An 8,203-nucleotide genomic window follows, 5' to 3' on the forward strand; every position below is an offset into this window, starting at 1 on the left:
TAAGTGAGCCACAGAGAATCATAGAGTCATACAATGCAGAAGAGGATCTTTGGCCCATTAAGTCAGCACTGATAAACTACACTAAATCCTCACTAATCCCAGGTTCCAGCGCTTGGCCCATAACCTTGGATGTTCTGACATTTCAAGTGCTCATCAAAGTATGTTTTAAAGGTTGTGAGGTTTCCTGCATCGATTACCCTCCCAGGCCATGCATTCCAGACTCTCATCACCCTGAGTGAAAAAAGGTTTTCCTCAAATCCCCTCTAAACCTCCTGCACCTCCCCTTAAAATTATGTCCCTTTGTTATTGCCCCCTCAACTAAGATGAATAGCTGCTTCCTAACCACCAAAGAGAAGGAATTGGTAGATGTTGAGTCTGGAGAAGGGGGTGTAGATAGCCTGGGTCACATTGTGATCCAAAAAGACGAGGTGTTGGGTGTCTTAAAAAATATTAAGGTAGATAAGTCCCCAGGGCCGGATGGGATCTACCCCAGAATACTGAAGGAGGCTGGAGAGGAAATTGCTGAGGCCTTGACAGAAATCTTTGGATCCTCGCTGTCTTCAGGGGATGTCCCGGAGGACTGGAGAATAGCCAATGTTGTTCCTCTGTTTAAGAAGGGTGGCAGGGATAATCCCGGGAACTACAGGCCGGTGAGCCTTACTTCAGTGGTAGGGAAATTACTGGAGAGAATTCTTCGAGACAGGATCTACTCCCATTTGGAAGCAAATGGACGTATTAGTGAGAGGCAGCACGGTTTTGTGAAGGGGAGGTCGTGTCTCACTAACTTGATCGAGTTTTTCGAGGAGGTCACTAAGATGATTGATGCAGGTAGGGCAGTAGATGTTGTCTATATGGACTTCAGTAAGGCCTTTGACAAGGTCCCTCATGGTAGACTAGTACAAAAGGTGAAGTCACACGGGATCAGGGGTGAACTGGCAAGGTGGATACAGAACTGGCTAGGCCATAGAAGGCAGAGGGTAGCAATGGAGGGATGCTTTTCTAATTGGAGGGCTGTGACCAGTGGTGTTCCACAGGGATCAGTGCTGGGACCTTTGCTCTTTGTAGTATATATAAATGATTTGGAGGAAAATGTAACTGGTCTGATTAGTAAGTTTGCAGACGACACAAAGGTTGGTGGAATTGCGGATAGCGATGAGGACTGTCTGAGGATACAGCAGGATTTAGATTGTCTGGAGACTTGGGCGGAGAGATGGCAGATGGAGTTTAACCTGGACAAATGTGAGGTAATGCATTTTGGAAGGGCTAATGCAGGTAGGGAATATACAGTGAATGGTAGAACCCTCAGGAGTATTGAAAGTCAAAGAGATCTAGGAGTGCAGGTCCACAGATCACTGAAAGGGGCTACACAGGTGGAGAAGGTAGTCAAGAAGGCATACGGCATGCTTGCCTTCATTGGCCGGGGCATTGAGTATAAGAATTGGCAAGTCATGTTGCAGCTGTATAGAACCTTAGTTAGGCCACACTTGGAGTATAGTGTTCAATTCTGGTCGCCACACTACCAGAAGGATGTGGAGGCTTTAGAGAGGGTACAGAAGAGATTTACCAGAATGTTGCCTGGTATGGAGGGCATAAGCTATGAGGAGCGATTGAATAAACTCGGTTTGTTCTCACTGGAACGAAGGAGGTTGAGGGGCGACCTGATAGAGGTATACAAAATTATGAGGGGCATAGACAGAGTGGATAGTCAGAGGCTTTTCCCCAGGGTAGAGGGGTCAATTACTAGGGGGCATAGGTTTAAGGTGAGAGGGGCAAAGTTTAGAGTAGATGTACGAGGCAAGTTTTTTACGCAGAGGGTAGTGGGTGCCTGGAACTCACTACCGGAGGAGGTAGTGGAGGCAGGGACGATAGGGACATTTAAGGGGCATCTTGACAAATATATGAATAGGATGGGAATAGAAGGATACGGACCCAGGAAGTGTAGAAGATTGTAGTTTAGTCGGGCAGTATGGTCGGCACGGGCTTGGAGGGCCGAAGGGCCTGTTCCTGTGCTGTACATTTCTTTGTTCTTTGTTTGTTTGTTCACTCTATCCATACCCTCATAATTTTATATACCTCAAACAGGTCCCCCTCCAGACCTCTCTGCTCTGAATAAAACAACACAAGTCTATCCGCTTCTTTTCATAGCTCAAATGCGCCATCCCAGGTAACATCTTTTTTTTCAATAATCTTTATTGTCACAAGTTGGCTTACATTAACATTGCAATGAAGTTACTGTGAAAAGCCCCTAGTTGCCACATTCCGGCGCCTGTTCGGGTACGCAGAGGGAGAATTCAGATTGTTCAAATTACCGAACAGCACGTCTTTCGGGACTTGTGGGAGGAAACTGGAGGAAACCCATGCAGACATGGGGAGAATGTGCAGACTCTGCACAGACAATGATGCAAGCAAGGAATCAAACCTGGGACCTGGTGCTGTGAAGCAACAGTGCTAACCACTGTGCTACCGTGTTACGGGCAGCACGGTAGCATTGTGGATAGCACAATTGCTTCACAGCTCCAGGGTCCCAGGTTCGATTCCCGGCTTGGCTCACTGTCTGTGCGGAGTCTGCACATTCTCCCCGTGTGTGCGTGGGTTTCCTCCGGGTGCTCCGGTTTCCTCCCACAATCCAAAGATGTGCGGGTTAGGTGGATTGGCCCTGATAAATTGCCCTTAGTGTCCAAAATTGCCCTTAGTGTTGGGTGGGGTTACTGGGTTATGGAGATTAGGTGGGGTTATTGGGTTATGGGGATAGGGTGGAGGTGTGGACCTTGGGTAGGATGCTCTTTCCAAGAGCCGGTGCAGACACGATGGGCCAAATGGCCTCCTTCTGCACTGTAAATTCTATGTAATTCTATGTCCTGGTGAATCTCCTTTGCATGCTCTCCAGTAAAATCACATTCTTCCTATGGTGAGGTGACCAGAACTCCACACAATACTCCAGCAGTGGCCGAACCAAAGTTTTGTATATCTCCAACACAACCTCCTTGATCTTATAATCCATGCCATGACCGATAAAGGCAAGTGTTCCGTATGCCTTCTTAACAACTCTATTAACCTGTCCTGTCGTCTTCAGGGATCTGTGAACAAGCACCCCAAGATCCCTCTGTTCTTATGAGCTCCCTAGTGTCCTGCCAATCATTGAGTATTCCTTTGTCTTATTATTCCTTCCAAAGCACATCATCTCACACTTTTCAGTGTTAAATTCCAACTACCATTGATCTGCCCATCTGACCAACCCATCTATATCTTCCTGCAACCTCGGACCTTCTTTCTTATTTTAACCACTCTCCCAATCTTCGTGTAATCCTTACTTACTAATCACCAGGGCTGGTTGAGCACACCGGGCTAAATCGCTGGCTTTTAAAGCAGAGCACGGCAGGCCAGCAGCACGGTTCAATTCCCTTACCAGCCTCCCCGAACAGGAGCCAGAAAGTGGGGACGAGGGGCTTTTCACAGTCACTTCATTTGAAGCCGACTTGTGACAATAACCTATTTTCATTTCATTCCCCCCCCCCCCCCCCAAATTCTCATCTATATTGTTCATATATATCACAAACAATAAGGGACCTAATACTTATCCCTGTGGTACATCACCGAGCAACGGTGACCGCCACTGGTAGCGGGTTTCCTGACCTGGCAGAGATTCAAGCGGCAGTCATAAAATGGGGTCGGCACGGGCAGCAATCCCATTCCGATGTTTTGGCCCCTTGCCGGCGGGACCACGCAAATGGTTCATTAAGGAGCTTGAAGCCCTATTCTCCAGTGCAACATGATGCTCCAGCCCTATCAGCTGGGATTCACGTGGGTGTGAATTGGTGCAGGTATTTCCAAGCTTAGCCCTACAATGGATCAAGGGGATGAGTGCATAATGAAGGTGCACCCCCGCAAAGTCAATCGGAAAGCCCCCCTCCCCATCACAAGTCAAATCCTGCTCCACTGCACCACCCCCCTATCAGAGACCCCTCATCAGCAACACCCCTATCAGAGACCCCCCCCCCCCCCCACATCAGATCTCCAACAGACCTCCCCCTCTGGCAAGGGACCAGAACATAGGAACAGGACTGCTGCCCATTCCAATCCCATTTTTGGACCGGCACTTGATTCTCTGCTGGATCAGGAAACCCGCTACCGGTGGCGTTCAACGGAGAATCCATCCCCTGATATCTGGGAATACATCCTGCCATTAATCTGATATTCCATCATTTATCATGCATTTAAATGTACTGCAGGAACTCAGCACCACTCATTTGTCAGTACCTTTCAAAATCATAATGGCCACCAGCTCCCCATATCAGATCCACAACAGACAGCCCTGCCTGAAAGCTGAAGAGCAACTCAGGCAGTAAGGTGGAAAATCACTGCATTTTCAGTTCCCTTTTCCTACCACCGTTAGATAAAAGTGCTTAAAGCAGTTGCTGTTACAAGTGTCAGAGGCTTCCTTCAAAGCCAAGTACACTTCAAAAGGCTTCAAATCCCTTGACATCCTTTGAAATGCATTGAATCTTCCATTCAATTTCACACAACAATACATTGCATGAGCCAGTAAGTGACAATTGTATGACTCCAAAGACAGCTGCTTCGTGGATTGTTAATCTATATTTCACTTCGTACTTGACTGCATCTCCATTTCCTTGCCTTGATGCTAACCACAATGTTTATAAACACTCTTGCTATGATTGACAGCTCTGCTTTGACTTCCTCTTTTTCACAGCAGAAAGCACTTTGCTGCTTTTGATGTGTGAGGAGCTGCCGATCATTATAAACACTCTTGCTATGATTTATGTTCTGGCGGGGGAAGGAGATCAGCCATTATACCCTATATCGGGCAGCCCGCTCAAAACGGCGACCCAATTCCAGGATTCCAATAGAATCCAGCTAGCTCCCCTTTACACATAAATTTGCATGGAAAAGGAGAGAGAATCGCACTAGAGCCCTGCTTCTAGCTTCAGTGGAGACCAAGAGCAATTTTACTCCGATGGAAGCACTTAGTCTCCGGAACAGAGAATCCAGTCCTGGATGCTTCATAGCTTTGTGTTCCCGCAAATTCATTCACATGTTATTTTTATGAATGTAAAACAGTATTATCCTATATTCTTGAAAGGAGGAATCTGATCCTATGTATGTTTGTTTGCCATACTGCCATACCCGTTTGCCCGTCGCCCACAGTGATTTATATCTCCTCATTCTGGCATTCCTTGTCTTTTATTATTTTACCACGTGGGGTAATGTCAGAGGCCTGTTGCAGATTCTTATACAATTGGTAATTTCCCAGCACACTGAGATTCTTAGCAATAAAATCGTCTTCCTTGTCAGTTTCAAAGTTTTCTTGGTTTTAAATTATAATGTGATTATTTTTTGTTGAAGAGAAATCTAGAGTTTGAGGTTAAGCAGATTGGAAGGCTTCAGACTGAACTCTAAATTTTGGAGTAATGCACCAAACCTGTTTAATGTTGAATACCTTCGCTCCTTGTTATCCTTGTCTCCTCTTGAGTTCTTTTGAAATCAAGGTACTGAGCAAAGTATTCAATTGGCATTCAATTCGATTCTGCTTCCTCGTCAGAATATACAACCACATTGTAGACTAATATGGATGCTCCAATTCCAGATTGTGATTTAGCGCCTTGTTGGAAGGGGTTGCCTGAAATTTGCACCGAGCATTAGGTAGCTTTTCAGGAAATTTTAAAATTAGTTCTCACAATGTAGGAATTTGCTGGGCTGCTTCAGGGTGGAGCTAAGAGTCAACCACACTGGTATGAGATTTGTGCTGTATGCATGTCAGATCAGGTAAGATTAGCAGATTTAATTTCCTAAAGAACATTAAGGAACCAAATCAGTTTTTATTTCAATCCAATTTTCAATATGATTGCCTCCTGTTCGAATTACCTTTTCCAATGTTGGTGTCAATTGATGACTCAAGACAGTCCTTGAAGCCCCATGTGATAGCTGAGTGGAGATCTACTTTTTTTTTCCTTCATGAAAGGTTGTATATATATACATATAATAAAACATCTCTTTCCAAAAGATGTTGTGCCATTGAATGATCATAATATCTAGCAAAGCTGGTTAATCCATACGGAAAGACCTAAATGTTCAACAGTTCCAGCAATGTGAATTACTTCAGATTTTTTTTTTTTCCCTTTGGGGGCTCTCATTAATTTCATAGGAGAATTCAGCCTGGATACATCAGTCATCATGTGGCGTAAGCACATGCACTTTCTGTCCTGGATGAGTTATGTACCTGCTTGGCTTGACTGATCAGCAATGTCCTTTGGCTGTAGTTTATTTTCACTAAATAGAACTGAAGGTAAGAGGGATACGAGGAGACAGAGAAGGTTAAATATCCTATTGAACACGGAAGGCCCAGAAGCCACTACGACTTATGGAAATGTCAGCCGTGAAAAGCTACTATCCTGGTTTTAATAACTGAGGCAAAGTTAGATATATTTCGCAAGTTTTAGTTATGATTTTGGGGATGGGCATCAGGAAGAAATTCTCTGAATTTGCACCAGCACAGATTTACATGATGCATATGTTAATTGTTAAAATAGCCACTCAATGAATGGTTTCTGGTGTTACAACTGCATGGTGTTATTTCAGCCTTCGGAATGTTATTCTTTTCAAATGGTACTTGTAACAATATGTATGTTGTAAGGAATACAAAGGTGAGCAGTTTGATGTTAATACTTCTCGCCAGCAGATGGTGATAAGGAGCAGTCATATAAATATCATGTGACTCCTGGGATTCTGGGAGAAGGTGTTTAGGCGTGAGCTAGATTAGTTGCATAGTATAGAGTTCTGTCATCAGTGGTATTGTATAGCTTAATTTAATAACTTATACCTTGTGACTTGTTCAAATCTTATTTAAGTAGTGTAAATAAATCAGCTTTGTTCAGTAACTTAGCTTGATGTTCTTTGTTCAACACTACGTTCTCAATCACGATAGACACAACAGAGAACTTCACAGTACTGATGGTTACAAATACAAATTTAGCCAACTACACCATTTATCAGACCAGCTGGTCACTAAGTGGGATTACCAACATACATCCACTCGGACCACATTACCAGTGCTTCATGCTGTTGTCCAAAGTGGGCTGTCATTGCTGAAACCTGTTTCCATATAATCCTTTTGGCCCTTATATCCGAGTTCCAATTCAGATGTTACCATTGCATGACATTTACATAATTACAAATGCGTTCTGATAATGAAACTATCAGTTAGATTTCTTCCTTGTTAATTTTTGTTTTGTTCTTGCATTTTGTCAAGACTACATTTAGTGCCCTTTCCTAGTTGTCCCGCAAAGATGGAGGTGAGTCGTGTTCTTTGGAGTGCCTTGCTCAACTTTGAACAGTATGAAGAGTGAACCGCATAGTGCTGACTGGAGCCACAAGTAGGCCAGATCAGGTAATCCCAGCTGGATTTTTAGAACATGCCAGTAGATTTCTTGTTCATTTTTCCCCTAGTGCTGCCTCATATCACAGTCTCAATGACATCACATTTTTGTTTTTGTTCCTTATTTTTTTCCATCCTCATTCTAAGATGTTTTACCAGTACATTAAAAACAAGAGAATAACTAAGGAAAAGGTAGGGTCTATCAGAGATAGGCCACCATTAATAACCACTTTCACATCATAGATCCCACAGCCCGTCCACTCGGCTTCAATCTGACATGCCAACACTGGGCACTCCTCAACCGTTTCCCCACTGGCCAAGGCCTTTGTGCAGCAAATCGACTCAAGTGGGGCCTTGCAGGGAACTCAGACTTTAGCCGTGGTGCACCCCATCAATGACTCATCATTGAAGAGTGCCCCCTGACATAACTCAGCGGAGAGCTCATAGAGCTCCACTTAGCCACTGCGAAAGCTTCTGCCAGGCTTGGTGATTACTGCACACACAGGCACACTAAAAAAACATCAGGGATGTATTGTGGGTTCAGAAGATGTGGTCAGGGTTCTCAATGAATATTTTGACTTTGTCCTCACTAAGGAGAGGGATGGTTTAAACATTCTAGTTAAAGAGGAGTGCAAAATATTAGATACAATAAGCATAGTGGGAATGGGAGTATTGGAAGTTCTTTAAGGCGGATAAATCACAAGGGCCAGATGGATTGTATCTCACATTGTTGAAGGAAGTCAAGGAGGAAATAGCAGATGCTCTGAGGATCCATTTCCAATCCTCACAAGATACAGATGAGGTATCCAG

Source organism: Scyliorhinus torazame, chromosome 22, assembly GCF_047496885.1.
Source record: "Scyliorhinus torazame isolate Kashiwa2021f chromosome 22, sScyTor2.1, whole genome shotgun sequence".
NCBI lineage: Eukaryota > Metazoa > Chordata > Chondrichthyes > Carcharhiniformes > Scyliorhinidae > Scyliorhinus > Scyliorhinus torazame.